This window comes from Lactuca serriola, chromosome 3 (genome assembly GCF_051521515.1).
Source record: "Lactuca serriola cultivar US96UC23 chromosome 3, Lser_US96UC23_V15, whole genome shotgun sequence".
In the NCBI taxonomy this organism is placed as follows: Eukaryota; Viridiplantae; Streptophyta; class Magnoliopsida; order Asterales; family Asteraceae; genus Lactuca; species Lactuca serriola.
Window position 1 is genome coordinate 20,215,655 of NC_136410.1, and position 19,602 is coordinate 20,235,256.

General features: G+C 32.5%; 1 protein-coding gene across 1 annotated transcript in view; it reads left to right on the plus strand.

Moving 5' to 3' along the window:
- Positions 1 to 19,602, plus strand: part of LOC145091632 (metal tolerance protein A1-like) — a 130,517-nt gene that overhangs the window by 66,291 nt on the left and 44,624 nt on the right. The gene's annotated exons all lie outside the window — the stretch shown is intronic.

Consider the following 19,602-nt stretch of genomic DNA (forward strand, 5'->3'; position numbering starts at 1 on the left):
GGTGAATGCTTCTTTTTGTCCGGATTCTTTAAAAGGAATAATGTGATCAAGAACTTCATATGTATATGATAACCAAAAATGAGAGATTAATCCATTTTCTTTATTTCTTCACTTTAAAACATAAAAATATTTAACAACCTTCATGATAATATCCAATAAAATAAGATGAAACACCCACGAAAAAGCATGTCAATTACTTTGTCCACCTGTGTTTTGCCTTCAACACCCACCTAAAAGCATGTCAATCAAAAATAAGTTACTCAAGAATGTTGTAATGGGAAATTTGTAAGCAAAGAGGTTCATTTGCATACCTCTAAGACACGAATTAAGCTCCTCTCTATGAAGAACCTCTTTTGTGTTTAACATGTTATCAATAGCATTCGAGCCACAGATAGAATTGATTCCAATTTAATTTGTTGCTGGGATACCTTATAATCAGATATTGTAAAAGAATGCAATGATAAAATAAACTTGACAGAACATATATAAATATATCAAAATACTTAAAAAAAATAGTTAATAAAGATATAATGATAATATAAGAAATTATAAAAATATGAAATACTTTAATAAAAAAATATCTGATACAGAAAATGATGAGAGATTCATTAAGATTTGGTAAAAATAATAAATGTGACTTGGCAAACTCTAAGTTTTAGAAAATACAATGATATAGTAATACGCAGGCAAGGCAAGTTATTAATAGGGATATTTGAGTATTATAAGACACTTAAAACAATTTAGCAAATTCTGCATTAAGTCCAAATAATAAACACATATATAATTTACCAAATCAACTCAAATATTTATTTGTCGGTTCCAAAAATAAATAAATAAATAAATAAACTCTTTTCTCCATTAAGTTCATTAAGTCGGAAAGAAATACCTTTTATTGGATCCATTTATTCCTCAATCACAGAGCCTAATGTCTTAACATGTTCAAATTCTACTCACTTTTTAGAGGGACAACAATGAAAGCGCATGAGTATGCTAGGGTTCCTAATTCCAAGTCTACTCAATCAAGTTTACCTTTTCAAATCTTAAAGTTCCCACTGTTTCCTACAAGATTTGTCACCTACCTTTTAAATCATGAGAGTCATTATCACACTTTATGTATATACTAAATGGCATTAAAAAAAACAAATCTTGAATTGTTGATACTAACCTTAAAAGCTTTTAGGACACCATTATGACATAAGAATCTTGGTTTCCTATCAGCCGGCTTCAACATTTGAAAAGGATACATCGCAAGTGATCACCAGCCTAGCTGGTTGTGATGCATCTTGGGTTATAGGCCTCAGTGGGTGAGGTCAAGAGTTCGATTCTTGGCTGAACACATTTGGGGGAATTTCTCTGGATTGGCGTGGGTTCGATTCTTCGTTCCCTTTGGTGGTGAGTGGTGCCCCTCTTGGCCCGCCAGGCATTTCTGATCCATCGGATCGGGTTACCCTCTATCTATTTGCCGGTTAAAAAAAAGGACCCATCAAACTTTCATCAATACTCATCATCAGACCCACATTATCAAATTCACCACAATAATTTGCGGCAGAAAAAATAGTCACAAGCTCCCTATCTGCAAAAACTCATACCCATCTTCCATAACGTACCCAAAAACCAACATAACGTTAGAATCAATAATTACAAATCAATTAGAACTCTAAAAAAACGAATTAAGAAACATGAGAAAACATTGAAATCGTCACCTGATGTGCAGTGTTGATGATACCTGAAAAGAAAAACATGAAATCGCCCAAACCCCCCAAAAGGATTTTGTTCCAGCGAACTGGAAAGCCGTTCAGACAAAGATTAATATCACGAAGAAAGAGAGGAAAAGGATGGCCCAGGAAAGGGAATCCGGGAGTAGATTACTGAAGAGGAAAGACGGGTTAAAATGTATACCAATGGGGCGTGAGAGAATGAAAGAGTACAAAGCTGCAAACCTAAAGGAAATGAATCCAGTCGTGTTGGATAATCCTCAAGTTTTGGTGGAAAAAAACGAAGGTGATGGCAGCGAAGATGAAATTGATGAAGGTGAATAAGTTAATTTTTTCTAACTTATTTTTCAAGTCTCTTGAGTTGGAAAATAAGTCAGAAAAAAATAAGCTTATAAAAATAAGCTCGAAAAATAAGCCAATAATAAGCTTTACCAAACACCCTTTGAATAAAAACGTAAGTAACATAAAATTACAAAACACAAAACAAAGAAGAAAGATACAGAAGAAGCTACCTGAAGAATACACTCGGCGAAGGGAAATTAGAGGCGAGAACGGGTACCATGAGAAGTGGTGAAGGGACTGATGGTGGCGATGATCGTGGTAGTGGTCGGTGATGACGATTGTGATGAAGGTGAAACAGTGGCGTATGTGGGTGGATAAAGGGGGAGGAGAATGTGAGTGCTAGTTTTGAATCGATTTAGGAGGAGCTATAAGAGGAAGCGGTGGAAAAGAAAGGTTCGAGAAGTAGCATCTGAGAGGGTAAGGTAGAATCAGAAGAATCGAGAGATGAGACGGTGGAAACCCGACGTAAAAACATGATCGGAAGAGGTGACTCAGCGTGAAATAAATGGGCTAAGGGCTTAATCAGGGACAACAATGTCATTTTTATTCGAAAAAACATCATAAATGGTCCCTGTGGTTTCCCTAAATCAAAAGTTTAGTCCCCGTGGTTTAGAAACGTCATAGCTAGTCCATATGCTTTCAAAACTTTTGAAGATTGGTCCTTATTGCTAACTCCGTTAAGTTTTGTCTGTTAACTGAATGACATTCCCGTCATTTCACTACCACGGGGACTATTTCTGATGTTTTCTCTTATTTTTTTTTATAAAAAATTAAATATAATTATTTAATTTAATATATAAAAGGTCTCTCTCTCATACTCATTTTGAATGAACCACTGTAAACTAGAACCATCTTTATGCTAATCTAACACATATAAACACCATATAAATCAGAACTCGAGCAGAATTTAAAGCTTGCATTCCATCTCGTCTTGTTTCTGCTAGAGCTGATGACGATTTTGAAGCTTACATTCAAAATTGAAGCTTACATCATAATATCAGTTCAATGGCTTACACCCAAAATCCATTGTTGTTCACAACTTTTTTACACAAATCAACACTCGTGGTCGATTCAGAGTGAAAAAAATGAGAAATTTGCCCAAATCCTTTAGCATAAAGATCTTCACGCCCACCTGGATTATTGATCGAGTGAGTAACAATTTTACTGTAATTGGGTATCGTAGTCGTTTTTATGGGGATTTTCAATGGGTTCAAGAACCCTATTTCTTCTTCTTCCTCTATATGTTATATCAAAGATCATAGATTTGCAGAGGGTTTAATTTTGAGAGAGTGAGTATGTTCATATGTTTGATTTTCTACAGGAAGAAGGAAGAAGATGGGTATGTTCGTATGTTCGTATGGGATGAGAGAGAGAGGGGTAGGTGGGTGGTGAGGATGGATTTCATATTCAGTGAGAAGTGATGGATTTCAAGGTCTGATGATGATGATCCTCGCGGAGGTTTAACAACCATCGGTCGTGGGAAAGAAACAACCATTGGAAAAAATAAATGCGGTTGGGGATGAGATGGAGAATACGGGAGAGGCTAAATAGGGAGGAAATAGACGAGAGGTGATAATCGGTGGTGGTTATGGTGTTGTCGGAAAAAAAATGGAGGTGTAGGGGTTCATTTCCACAAATCTGATTTAGGCTTGCTGATAGGAAGGGATGTCGGTGGATCTGTGAGTTTTGATCAGGGTAAGGGCATGAAATCACTTACCTTGGTCGATGGCATCCGAAGGTGGTGGTGGCGAAAGGTGGTGATGGCGAAAGGTGGTGATGGCGGCTTCTGGTTGTAATAGAGATGGGGTTCAAAGTTTTTGGAGGTGAGGGAGGAAGACAAAGGTGTGTCTTTACTGTTTACGAGAAAGAGAGAGAGAGAGAGAGAGAGACCTTTTATATATTAAATTCAAGGTTGTAAAAAACGCTCGACGTTAGCTAGTCGGTGGACTGGGGTTAAGCGATTAATCAGCTAGACGGAGATTAATCGGGGACCATTAATTGCTCATTTGCTGAATTTTAAAAAATTAAATATGACTAATATCATATCAAAGTTCATAAATACCACTAATATCATAACAAAATAGATTAATATGATTGATACAATACTAATCATGCGTCAAATAGTTTCCATTGAGATAAAAATTCTTCAAAATGTTAAATTTTCATCGTTTTATACTGTTTCACTCATTATGTATGTAGGGATTAATCGCTAGGCGCCCTCTAATCGGTCGAGTAGCGCCTAGGGATTAATCGGAGATTAATCGGTACCTAGTCGGGATTTTTACAACAGTGATTAAATTAAATAATTATATTTAATTTAAAAAAATAATAAGAGAAAACATCATAAATGGTCCCTGTGGTAGTGAAATGACGAAAATGCTATTAGTTAACGGATAAAACATAACGAAGTTAACAATAATGATCAATCTTCAAAAGTTTTCAAAGCACAGGGACAACTATGACGTTTCTAAACCACGTGGACTAAACTTCATATTTGGGGAAACCATAGGGACCATTTATGATGTTTTTTCTTTTTATTCGCGTGGAATAGACAGGGAACAAATTAAAGGAAAATAAGTTTTCAAAGAACAGTAAAATTAAGAGACCTAAACTGCTACATTTTAAAAGTTCTATAGTCAATCCGTATCATTCAAAGAATATTGTTTTCAACATATATATATATATATATATATATATATATATATATATATATATATATATACACACACACACACATACACGCACACTAGGTGAATGTCCGCACGTTGCGCAGAAAGACCTATATAATTGAAATCTTTATAAATATATGTTTTTTAAATATAAAAATAACTTGTTAAATTTATATAATAATTTGTATATTAAATTGATATAATATATTGAGTATTTTGAATTATATGATAATATATACATCTATTATAACTGCATAATGTCAATCGTTTGAATGACTTCTACATGCGAGTTACTCATGAATAAAATAAAATATAATATATGGTTTAATGTTATTAAAAGTTTTTGTTATTGTTAATTAATTTTTTAAAATTTATTTGTTTTATGTTTTAATTTCTATCATTATAAATATTTAAAACATCAAACATTGTTTTTTGATTTTAAAGGTAACAATATAATCATTTATATAGAGTTATGTTTAACTATTGTTATTATAAGTTATTTTAAGCTATTTATTTGAAAACTTTTAACGATTATAAAAATATTTTTAAGAAATATTTTAGTTAAATTGAGATTACAATTTAGTTTTTGCATTTAGCACTACAATTTATCACTTTAAACTATTTACAAAATATTCATTTGATTTTTTAAATGGAATTGAAATTTATATTTAAGTTGACACTGTAGTGTTATATTTAAATTAACAATTTAAGTATTTTGTCCAAACCGTTCAAAAGTTATAGTTTTAAACTGATAATGGTTTACATACAATAACTTAATAAATTTAATAAATTAAGTATAATATGTTAAAAGTTAAAGTTATAACATTATAAGTAGAAGTAAAGATATTATTTTAATATTGAAATTTAGTTTATTTATCGTTACACTTTAGGTTTGATATTTATTTAACTTTATTAACCAAATTATAATCATTATTAGAAAGACATTACAATTTATCACTTTTAATTATTTAGAAAATATTTTTTTGGGTTGTTTAAATTAAACTAAAATTTATATTTAAGTTGACCATGTAATATGATATATAAATTACTAATTTAAGTATTTTATACAAATTGTTCAAAATTTATAGCTTGAAAATGATAATGGTTTACATCCAACAATATATTAAAATTAATAAATTAAGTATAATATGTTAAAAGTTAAAAAACATAACTTTATTTGTAGAATTAAGATATTTGTTAATATTGAAATTTAGTTTATATATGATTACATTTTAGGTTTAATATTTATTTTACCTTATTAATCAACTTATAATAATTATTAGAAAGAATTGAAAAGTCATGGAAGTTTCAAATGAATGTGGTGAAAGAAAAAATGCATGGAATTTTTAAATGAATATGATGAAAGGAAAAATGTTTCGTTTATTATATATATATATATATTTGATGGAGGGTTCAAGAAATCATAACAGTTTGGGATAGGAAAATTTATAATGAAAAAGGTGATTGAAATAAATGTGTGGTGATCACCATGAGAAAAAGGTGGAGTGAAGTCAGGTGGAGTGAAGTCATAGGAGTGTGCAACGAACCAAAAAAATGATGATGAAGACGTCAATGTCACTAAAGATGGAAAAGAAATAGAAGTTAAGGAGGATGAGAGATGAGATGGTGAGGAGATACATCTATGTAGGGTCTATTATTTTTTTTAAATATATAAAAATTAAATACATAAATAAGAAATTAATTAAAAAATAAATTAATAAGCGCACAATAGTCTTTTTATGTAAGATAGGGACCAAACGCACAACAAAAATAAACAATAGAGATCATCCGAGTTAAAAATAAATAAATTAGGGACCAAATACACAAATTCCCCAAACTACAGGGACCATTCATGTAATTTACTCTTACTTTTAGTTTTGTTCATATCTGGCTAATTATTATTTTTTTGTACACATCTAGGTAACGAACTTGTTGAAAGTGTTTACATATGACCATTTTGACCTGCTGTAGCGGGATGAAACCTGCTACAACAGGTCATAATGGTCATATTTGAACACTTACAACAAATTTGTTACCTATATGTGTATAAAAAAATAGTTATCTAGATGTAAACAAACCAAAAAGTTAATTACCTTAATAAGTCATATTCTTTTTTTTATTCATCGTAAACAATAGTATAAAAATTTATCTATTTTTTAATCGATGATTGTTCTAATTTGTTAATTTCCTTTCTATTGTTAGAATCGTGTTTTGTCGTTTTATAATGGAATATAATGGAAATTGGAATATAATCCATATTTTATTAATTAATAAAATATGGTGAGAGCAAATGAAGTTTGTCAATGGTTTTATTTATTGTAATTTTGGTCGTTTATCTTGTGTACATGGCTTAAGCCTTCCATGGTAGGGACTAAGTGCATGGATATAAATGATAAAATAATGGCAATGAAATCTTACACTCTACCTGAGGAAGTGTTGGATCCCTTCATTCTGTAACTATGAGTTATCCTCCCTAAGTTTGCAGAAATAAGTATACCACACAAAAATCCTTAAGAATTTTCTGTAATTCAACTGTAGACATGAATAAAAAGTGCTTGGAGGAACTGATTTAAAATATTAACTAAATATGCATGGGACAAAAAAGACCATGGGATAGGTTAACCTCAATTTCATCATATTTAGATTTCATATATTATCATTTAAGCTTGTAATTAAAATTTTTAATGCTTATTATGTGATTAAAAACGAAGTTTGATGGTTGACTATTATTTTCCGTTCTGTCAGCACTCTTTGTTTCCGAAATCAAGGCTGTAAATTTGTAATCTCAACTTTGGATATGTTTAAAAGAATGCACAATTTTGAGAGAGGTAAGTGTTGGACTAGGTTATTGACATTAAGATTGGTTAAAGGAGATGAAGAAAATGAAGATGCATGTATCACATGGTGATTCTTTCTTTCTTAATATACAATGATAATTAAAATTCAAATGCAGTTAAGTTTTTGTGTCGTAAGCAATATCATGGGCGAGTTTATAATATCACAAAAATGGTCAATCCTTTTGTCAATATCAAAGGATAAGAGAAATTAACAATTTGGTTTCTCTGTATACTTTTTTTTTTGTTTTCAACTTTCCAAGGGCAAAATGGTCATTTTTAAAATTTTAACAACTAGGTTGTTCACTTAGACAACACGGGCACCAAGATCAGTGGAAAACAAAAAAAGGACCAAATTTGCGATACAAATTTTTTTGGAATGAGTTAAATTGAAATCATAAACTTATTGCAACAAATAGTCACATATTTTGTAGTCCAATTTCCATAACAACCACATTTTTCTATATTTTTTTGTATGCAATGGTTCTGATTGAGTTGACAAATCTATAAAATTAAAGTTATATCTTTAATATAAAATTATACCCGTTCGTTAGACGAGTTAACTGATGTAAAAATGAATCCTTATTACCTCTGTTTTGTGAAAATGACCATTCTGTCCATGCATAATGCATATGATTTCAATTTTCTTTTCAACGGTAAATTGCATGTAGAAGGAATATAGCTATGGTTGCAACCTTATAAAATTCAAGAATTTTTCGGTTTCTACAATCCCCTATCATCTTTGATTATGGTGTTTGACATGTTTGTATGTTCTACTTTGAAGATTTGTCTTATGTTATCTCTCCAATATTTTTCGTTTTCTGGTTTATATTTATTAAAGCTTATCGTGGGTGGGCTACTTTTTTGAATCAAGAAAACAAGTTTGGTGGCTAGATCTGAATACTCCAAGTCCAAAAGGAAAGATCAATCTAATGTTCTAAACTCAGCAACATGTCAAAGATAAAGTTTAATTCATCCATTAGAAGCTGCTAAAAGTTGATGTTGTTGCTGAGTTTTGGAGAAGTACACTGCTACTTCAGTTGTTCTCAAGCCCTCTCAATGCATCTTCATTTTATTATTTATAGATAGTTTAGAAAATCAGCCTATACTTTACTAAAATTTGTAAACTTAGTTCATTATTTGATATCTTCCCCAAGTCTTCCTTAAATTTGCACTTAGTTTAGGATTTGGTCCCCAACCTTTACTCAAAATCATATGTTTGGTCAAGTGTTATTTATTTTAACCTTTATACTTGCATTTCGTTTTGAGAGGGACTAAATATGCTAAGAAATGTAAACCTTAAGGATAACTTTCAAGAAGATTTAAAAAAATTGAACCAAACTTGTGAGTTTGAGTAAAGTCGAGGGACTGAATTTGTAATTTCATCTTAGACAAAATTGCAAAAATTGTCCCTATAGTATGCATTTTTTCTGAGTTTAGTCTATACCTCGATTTTTTTTTTTGGCTTCATGGTCCTTTTGAGCTAGTTTCGTTGCATTTTTAGTCCCTCCTAATAGTGAAATGACTGTAATACCCTTAGGGTATTTATTTTTCATTTCTTTTTAAATCTAATACTAATTTATTTATTTTAATAATTAAAAAAAAAGAAGTACCCCACCTTTTCTCTCTCTCTCTCTCTCTCTCTCTCTCTCTCTCTCTCTCTCTCTCGTTTCAATACCCAAAGATACAATCCACCATCATCTTCTTCAACACCCTTGTTTTCTTCAAAACCCAACTCCTCACCATCATTTCTCCTTCTAGCCACCATAAATCAACCACCAGCACCACGATTATAGATCAAGGTTTGGGTTCCATCTTCTTCGCATCATTGTCGAGTTCACACCACACCTCCATTATAGATACCATCTTCTTATCTACTATCCATCGAGATCCCCACATCACCATCTTCACCCACCATCATCGTAATAGTTAACACCATCACCTGTAATAAAAAATACAAACAACTAAAAGCACTCCAGTTCTTTGATTTCTATCTATAATCGAATGAAGAAACTGAGTGGGTTTAGGATTTCCCGAGGGAAGCAACAAGGAGTACGACACGATCAAGACACATACACCCTTCGTCTCCATAAGGTAAAATAGATCAGACGCTTGTTTCGTTCATTTGTTGATTTGCAAACTGGGATATTGATTCATCATCCAAATCAAATACCTTGCAATAACCTTCTTACACTGCTTGATGTATCGGATTGCTTGAGACCAATAAAATGGATTTCGTTCATCTAAAATTGGAGGATCAAAAGATTGATTTCAGAGATATGTTGTTGATTGATTTTCGAAGGTGGTTGTTAAAATCGGCACACACATACACACCTGCAAATACAGTTGAAATCGACATACTCACACACATAGGCCTTTGGTCGGATGAGTAATCGAGGGAATGCTAGCTTCTGTAGTTCTCAAATCTGCAGATGTAAAACAAGATGGAAGGGGGAAAGGGAAAGAAGAGAACAGGGGGGGGGGGAGAGAGAGAGAGAGAGAGAGAGAGAGAGAGAGAGAGAGGTGGGGCATTTATATTTTTAATTATAAAAATAGGTAAAAGTATATTAAACTAAAAAAATGAAAGAAAAATCAAAAATAAATACAAGAGGGGCATTACAGTCATTTTAGTTTATCGATGGACCAAATACGTATTGAAACTAGGCCAAAAGGACGACCAATCCAAAAAGTTGAGGTTTGGACCAAACCTCAGAAAAAATGTATACCACAGGGACCATTTTTGCAGTTTTGTCTTCATCTTATTTTATATTATTTTTTGAATTCGTCAACTGATATTTGTTCAGATGGATTTTTATGGTTGTGTATTTATTCTGGTTTACACGTGAGTATCCTTCATGTTATAACTATTGAAATTATATTGTGAAAATTTAGAATTTTTAGATATTCATAAAATAACTTCATTTCAACATGTTCAATGACAAAAATTTTATGATATTTGGTTTGAATTACTCTTTTGACATAAATTCATCATGCCATATATTTTGGTCTGATAGTGAGAATAAGCTTGGAAAGTTGGTTGTGTTCCTGGTCAGTCATCCGAAGTGTGTTTCTCCATCAGGCATCACATCCACCTCTATCTTAACTGTTGATCTAGGATTTGTCTTTTTTAGCTCTTCTCCATAACTCCATGTTTTGGCATAATGCTCTATTAAAGTACCTTCTATCTGCTGAAATGCATATTTCCTAGCATTTCTGCATTGTCCAACACTTGCTATCATGTTAAACCTTTTACTAACCTTAGCTTTTAATTTCCTAATGCCTATCTTTGGTTTCTGTAATATCTCATTCATGAAATGAGTTCCAATCCATTTGTAGCTTACAATGGACCCAAATTAGAATACTCTTTCACAATTATGCTTATAAACTAAGGACTTAATCTGAAAAGACCTCTCATTTTTCATCCATGTTTCCTACAACCTAAAGTGACAACTCTTATTCTTCTTATTCTTATGTTTACAACATTTTGCGAACAACTTTTGATGATTATTTTTTCAAACCATAAATCATACCCATTCTTAACGGCATAGTTGGTTAGACATAACTTCAATTCAAGAGGGTTAGAAAAATTCATACCTAAAACTAAGACCATTTTATCCCATTCTTGTTTCTCATCAAAGACAGGGAACACAACCTCATCATCTTCATCACTTACTTCATCATCATCATCATCATCATCATCATCATTTACTTCCTCTTGATTACTATTAAGAATGGGTTTACCACACAACTTGTTCAAAAATTCATCAACTGTTTTGTCAAACGTATGCACCTCTTCATCAGGTACATGCTCACATTCCATTATATTTGAAATTTTTGACTTTGTATCATCATCTTCTATCAACTCATACACCTCATCACCTCTTAACATCTCCTTATCGGCCCAGTCAAGAATATGTTCGTTTTGGTGGTTAATGTACACATTCATGCTTAGCTCGTTCTTAGCCATGTAACCATCTTCAATAAACTCAAAATAATCAACATCATTGCCGATTCTTCTAATACCCTCTGCCAATCTTTCATGAGTACTACAATAATACAAGCTATCACAGCTTCGTCTTGTCAGCTTTGAAACCCACAACACAAATTCTCTATAGTCCATGCCACCAAAATCCACATCACGAACTGACATTCTCATAGGGTCTAAGTACACTAACGGTTTTGGTGCAAACATGATGTTGTAGTGAAAATCTATAGTGAAATATGTACCGTTAGGTGATTCCATTGTAGTGTATACAGTCGACGATTTCAAGTCCCAACTTCAGTTCCTACTATCGAGTGAATTCTGAGAAAAATTAAGTAACCGGAAACGATTTGGGAGTATTTGTTAAGAACCCTAATTAAATGAGTTCGATTCACCTGATTAAATGAAGTCGACTCCGGACAAAGGGTGTAATAGACACATCATATGCCATGTAATTTCTTTTCCCTTTCTTTTAAATGAGTTAACTTGAGTTATCGGTTAAGATGGAGGTTAGCTGGTAATATTGGTATAATTTAAAAAGTTAAAACAAGTTAGTTGCTTTCTTATGTACAAAAAAAAAGTTGCCAATATGTGAACACGTATAAGAGGTAGTTACCATCCTAAGTCATTTTCTCTTGTTTTTTCTTTCTGTTTATCTATTTATCAGTTCGAGGAGGTAGTAAAGCTTTACTAAAGTTTAAAGAATACATGTGTATAAAATCTTCAAGATAAGAATGTATTACGGATACAATGAAAAAGATAATGTTTATGTTTTTGGATACTCTGGAAATGCCGAAGGGTAAAGATTATGTGAACAGTTTATTTTATTTATGAAAGTCTCCCTTAAGAGCAAGAGAGTTTATACCGATGGTTGTTCTCATTGGTTGTAAGTTTGTTGTGTTATTTTAGTCGGTTCTATAAAAATGCTATAATAGGAACAAATAAAAGTAAGATGCTATAAAAAAACTAAAATCAATCTATTGTTTTTACATCGGTAAAACCGTACATGGGACGGTTATAACACCAGTTCTAATTATTACTAGCTCGTAACCGTATTTTTTAATTGTTAACATTTTAATATAGTTTCATAAACCTAAACTTTTAAAGTTTGATTTCGAAGAAAACAATTTATTTAAAATAAATTCTTATATATATATATATATATATATATGTGTGTGTGTGTGTGTGTGTATGTGTGTGAGTGAGTAAATTATATGAATCATCTCTCATACAGGTGTCAAAATGCACGTTCAATCCATGTTTTGAAAATTAACTCGGACCATCCATAATATGTTTAAAAGTTGCATGTTTGGAGCATGCCGTTAATGGTGTTATGATTATGCTGTTAAACCATGGTAAAATGACATATTTACCCTTATTTTTACAATTTTAATTATTTAAAAAATAAAACTAATTTAATCCTCAACACCCCATCCCTACAAACAAGGCAACAAATCTTGCTCCTCTTAGACAACATACCCTATATCTCAGAATTCACGTAATCAAATCCAAATGTAAAACACCCTATTGACTGGTAATTGAAATCAAACCTAGAAATCACATAATCAAATCCAAAACTTAGGAAAAGAACATATTCAAACCCATAAAACCAAATTCGGTAATTATATAACCATTAAAGGATTTAATTACAAATATGAAGTTCATGGATTCAAAAAGAAAACACAAAAGAAAAAAAAAATCCAAGAGTAGATGCGAAAACACCAATGAAAACAAACATAAAATTGTCCAAATCAAAATTTTAGCCAAAGGTGAAATACCAATTATTTCAATTTCCATTTCTTCAAGTTCTTGTTCTCGAAGAAAGTCGGATGTTATGTTCTTGTTTTTGAAGAATCATCCATTCCACCGTCCCTCTACCACCAACAACCACCCATCTTCCAGCTTCTCCAAGACTGAAACCAAATACAAATTAGATTCACGACTAACACAACCCACAACCGAGAAAATCAAACATAATCGTAAATCAAATTAAACTCAGAAAAATTGATTACATACTAAACAAAAGGAAATACTTCAAACTTCTTGCAGGTCAGATAGAAGAAAACATTGATTAAATCGAAGCTTAAACCCATGAAATTGGAGCTGAAATAAACTCGATGACTTGAAAAACACTAGAAATTATCATCGAAAACCTAGAAACCGTCTATAAAAGACCCATATTCAGTCTTAAAAATCCCCATAAATGAAATCGGAGCTTAGACCCATAAAATTGGAGTTCATGGTAAATTTGATGACCAAAAAAAACTTAGAAGACTTTTCAAAATACCTAGAAATCATCTTCCACCCAAATTTTGTCTTCATAAAACCTAGAAATCGTGTTGTCTTTGTCATAAAAAACTCAAACATCATCCTCCCTAAAACCTGGATTCATCTTCAGTTTAGTGTACCTCAAACGATGAAACAAAAAAAATCAAGGAACACAAAACTGCACACGTCTTCTTGCTTCTCTTCTTTGATGATGATGTGGTTCGATGGAGGGTTATCAGAGGGCTGTTGGAGGATTGCCGACGTGAGAAGAAGGGGAGGAGAACGAGGGATCGCGTTTAACGGAATTTCAAGGAGAGAACATGGGAGATGATAGTAAATAGATTCAGGGTTTAATTTTTCATTTATTTATTGTCCTTTTTAGGTAAAAGACTTAAATACGCCTGACACGTGGGTAAGTTAATGGAAAAGCAAACGGCTAACGACGAAAGGCACGAAACGCGTAACTTTTAAACATATCATGGACGATCCGAGTTAATTTTTGGAAATGGACTATTATGTTCATTTTGTCACATGTACTATGGACGATTCGTGTAATTACTCTCTCTCGCTCGCTCTCTCTCTCTCTCTCTCTCTCTATATATATATATATATATATATATATATATATATATATATATATATATATATATAAGTAGTATTGTGTAAGAATATAAAATTGATATGAACCGCAATAACCAATCTCGTCTTTTAATCTTCAATATTAATTTTTTATTTTGCTTTTTCTTTTAAATTCGAAATGACACATTTCGTAAATACTCTTAAATATTTACAAATTTCTATCAAAGGATTAAATGTTGGGGGTTAAAATTGTCAAAGGAAGAAAAATGGAAAATAAGGGCCCGTTTGATATTCGTCTGACCGAGTCAAGTCAGACGTTTTTGGCTGACTCGGTCAGCAAAATGTTGTTTGATAATCCAACTTTGGCCATCTGATTCGGTAAGAAATGTCTGAGTGAGAAAGGAGTTGGCAGGAGGCTGACTGAGAAAGAAAGCAAGACTTTACAATAATACCCTTGGCCTTGGATAAAAACAAAGGAAATTGGAGGTTACAAGAATTGAACTCGAGTCTCCTCTATACATAAAATAACGTTTACCAGCAAGCTAAAGGGTTTTTTGTGTTTTAATCTCTAAAATAGTATATTTAATGTCTATTATGCTGGAAATTTTTGTATACATTATTATTATTATTATTATTATTATTATTATTATTATTATTATTATTATTACTTTTATTATTATTATTATTATTATTATTATTATTACTTTTGCTATTATTATTATTATTATTATTATTATTATTATTATTATTACTTTTATTATTATTATTATTATTATTATTATTATTATTATTAAGAGCATCAGGGTAAAATGGTCATTTTGCATTAGTCAGCACATTCACTCAGATGTATAATCAAACAACATGGTTTCTTACTCAGTCAGAACTTATTACTCAGACAGACCTTTTCTCAATCAGCACTTTCTCAGTCAGCAACTATCAAACGACCCCAAACTCAATGATACTCGCCAGACGTAGCTACCCCCTCCCCCCAAGCGACACATGTCGCCTTACAATTAGTTGGATGTATTTATTTTTTTTATATGTTTCGTTTTTTGGCCATAACTATATTTTTTTTTTAATTCTGAAAAAACCGAAGTTCTTAAATTTTATTTCTTTACAAAATGAGCACAATAATGAAAATTTGTTTTTTTTAATTCTTAATATTTATAAAAAAACCCAAAAAAAAATTTCTTCAAAAATTATAAAAATTTAAGCAATACTTCTAGTCATTATACTAGTGACTTTATAAAAATAATTTTTTTAAAAATAAGGTGTTTTAGAATTCCTTCTAGTCACTAGTCACTACACGAGCAAGATGTACTAAAGACTGCTTTCCGTACTCATTATGGGCATTATGAATTCCTTTTCATGCCATTCGGTTTAACAAATGCCCATGTTGTATTCATGGATATGATGAATCAGGTGTGTCGTCCAATGCTTGATAAATCTGTCATCATATTCATTGATGATATTTTAATCTATTTCAAGTCTGAGGCTGATCATGCTATTCATATTCGTGAAATATTAGAACTTCTTCGGAAGGAGAAATTATATGCTAAATTCTCGAAATGTGAATTTTGTCTTCGCCAAATTCAATTTCTCGGCCATGTGATTTCTGGCGATGGTATATCTGTAGATCCTAACAAAATTGAAGTTATTCAGAATTGGGAAGTGCCCCGTAATGCTTTCGAAATTCGCAGTTTATTGGGTCTCGTGGGATATTACCGGAGATTCATTAAAGATTTTTTGCGTATAGTTGTACCTCTCACGAGCCTTACACGAAAAGAAGTAAAGTTCGAATGGGGTGAAGCCCAAGAAAAAGTTTTCTCAACTCTAAAAGATCTTTTAACTCATGCTCCGATCTTATCACTCCCAGAAGGTGATAATGATTTTTCCGTGTATAGCGACGCTTCAGGATTGGGACTAGGTTGCGTATTGATGTAGCGTGGTAGAGTAATAGTCTATGCCTCAAGACAACTGAAAGAGTATGAAAAGAATTATCCCACCCTTGATCTGGACATCGTTGTAGTAGTATTCGCCCTAAAACTATGGAGGCATTATCTTTTTGGTACAAAATGCTAATTGTTTACCGACCACAAAAGTCTTAAGTATATATTCAGTCAGCAAACTTTGAATATGAGACAACAGCGAGCTATGGAGCTGATCAAAGACTATGACTGTGAAATCCTGTACCATCCTGGAAAGGCCAATATAGTTGCAGATGCACTCAGCAGAAAGGTTTATCATAATAGTATGTGTTATACTATTACTCATACTACAGTAAGGTTCACTATTCTTAATGAACTAGAGAAATGGCAAGTAGAGGCCTTAAAGCCAGAAAATGTGAAAAAGGAAGGGATGGTACATTATGCTGATGTTTTACATGATGATCCACGAGGATTAAAGGTATTTATGAATCGGCTATAGATTCCAAAGATTGGTGGATTAAGACAGAAGATTTTAGATGAAGCTCATAAGTCTAGACTGTCAATACATCCTGGTACAACTAAAATATACTATGATGTAAGAGCTGATTATTGGTGGTCTGGATAAAAGAGAGACATTGGAAGATATGTTTAGGAATGCTTAGTATGCTTACAAGTCAAAACAGAGCACCAAAATCCTTACGGAACTTCAGAAAGTCTTAGTGTTCCTCTGTGGAAATAGGAAGAGCTGTCTATGGATTTTATTACCAAATTGCCAAAGACTGCTAGACTGCATGATAGCATTTGGGTAATTGTCAACCGCCTAACTAAAAGCGCCTGTTTTCTCGCCTTGCGTGAAACGACTCCAATGGAGAAATACGCACAACTATACTTGGATGAAATTGTTGCGAGACATGGTGTGCCACTAAAGATTATTTCCGATCAGGATACTCACTTCACTTCTCAGTTTTGGGCGAGTATGCAATGTGAATTGGGATCTTGAGTTGCTCTCAATACAACTTATCATCCCCATACAGATGGGCAGATGGAGAGAACAATCCAAACAGTAGAAGATATGCTTCGTGCATGTGTCTTGGAGTTTGGTGGTAATTGGGATAAATATTTTACCTCTTATCAAATTTTCGTATAATAACAGTTACCACACTTCAATTAAAATGCCACCATATGAAGCATTATATGGTCGTAAATGTCGTACGCCATTATGTTAGCGTGATGTAGGACAGAAAATCCTTGTAGGTCCTGAAATGATTCAAAATACCACTGATAAGATTCAAATTGTACGAGAAAGAATGAAAGCGGCCCAGGATCGACAGAAGTCCTATGCAGAAAAGAGGAGATGACCCATAGAATTCCAGGTGGATGATTTTGTAATACTAAAGGTATCCCCATGGAAAGGTATTATGCGATTTAGAAAGAAAGGAAAACTAAGTCCTAGATTTGTTGGTCCTTTCAAAATCATCTAAAGAACTGGTAATCAAGCATACCGCTTGGAATTACCGAAAGATTTGGCAAGTATTCATGATGTGTTTCATGTGAGTTATCTGTGCAAATGTTTAAGCATATATGATGAAACGGTCCTGTTATCCGAAGTGAAATTGGATAATAATTTAAGATATGTAGAAGAGCCTGAAGAGATCGTGAACGAAAGAACGACTGAATTGCTTAATAAAGAAGTGGAGTTGGTTCTTGTCAAGTGGAAACACCATCGAGGCCCAAATTATACTTGGGAAAATAAGAATGAGATAAGAGCGAAATATACCCATATATTTAAATCGATGTAATTTCTGGGATGAAATCCTCAAAAGGAGGAGGTATTTGTAACATACATGTTCAGTTATCATGTTTTGTAACTTCTAAAAGTAAATAATATTATGAAATATTATATGATTATGAACTCTGAGTTCTAACATATAGTTTTTACTAGAACTGAAGTAAAACTATGTTTAGAATCGTTCAGAAAGTGATGGGAAGTCTTATGAGATTCCGATCAAAAGTTAACAATTGAAATTAACGAAAATATAAAGTTGAAAATAAGTAAAATTATATTATTGCAAGTTGTAAATAATCTCATTAGAAACATTTAGGTGAAACCTCATCGAAATCCGAGCTATAACGAAGAAATTATGACTCCTTAAAATTTCGCGACAGAACCGGCATGACGCCGTATGACGTAAAAAGTGATTTTTCGATAAACTATTTTTTAGCTTTAGTGATCTAAATGAAAGTCGTAGTATTCGTTAAACAGAGATTTTTCATAAAAAGAACATCAAAATCTGACTTTGTATGAGGAAGTTATGATTTTTTCTAAGTTTCAGTATAGCAATAGACAACTAACAACTCGAAATAAAGATCGAGTGATTTTTAGCCGAAAAAACCTAAAAAAGTATCGAATGTCTCATTAATAGTAGTACAACGGTAAAAAGACAGACGAAAACGGACGTCGGATGAAGAAGTTTTGAATTTTTAACGGACTTTTCCTGTCCTGACCTGTTAAAAATATAACTTTAAAAATAAAGTCAAAATTAGCCAACGAAGTCTAAACGAAAGTTGTAGAGTATAATCTCACCTACGCGTGGATATAAAGAACGTAAAAAACGGAGCTCATACGTGAAAGTTATGAATTTTTAAAGTTTGAAAACTCGGAGTACGCCCAGCGTATAGGAGTACGCCCAACGTACTCGTGTTCACGGTCCGAAATTGGCCACGTCACCTATTCCTCGCAATTGAAACGTATCACGCAGGTTCGACACGTCTGATGCCACACGTCAGGGTACGCCCATTGATATTTCCATATTTATACATATTTTTAGGCAATATTTACTTACATTTTTATTAACATTTTGGTTATTTGCATAGAATTATGGTACTTATAAGGATAAATTGTTACTTGCAGCCAAAGTGAAGCATTTTCTAAGAAATGGACCAAAACTAACAATACTTGGAACATTGGAGACTTGGAGTACAAAAGCTGAAGAAATTCACGGATTCAACCTAATCCACGACGTGGCATGAGTCTTCCAAAAGATAAGTACACGCGAAGCAAAATCCTTGTCCGGTAAGGATTCCTCTCAAACCACGTCGTGAAGCATCAAACCACGACGTGAAAAGGGAAAAATCGGAAATTATAAATACCCTTGTTCATTACGATTTAAAAGACTTTTTGGGGGGAGATAGAAAGGGTTTCAAGAAGACGAATTTTAGCAGAGGAGAAGATCTGGAAAAGGTTTTCAACACCAAAAGAGTGAGAGGTCATAATTAAGTTTATTT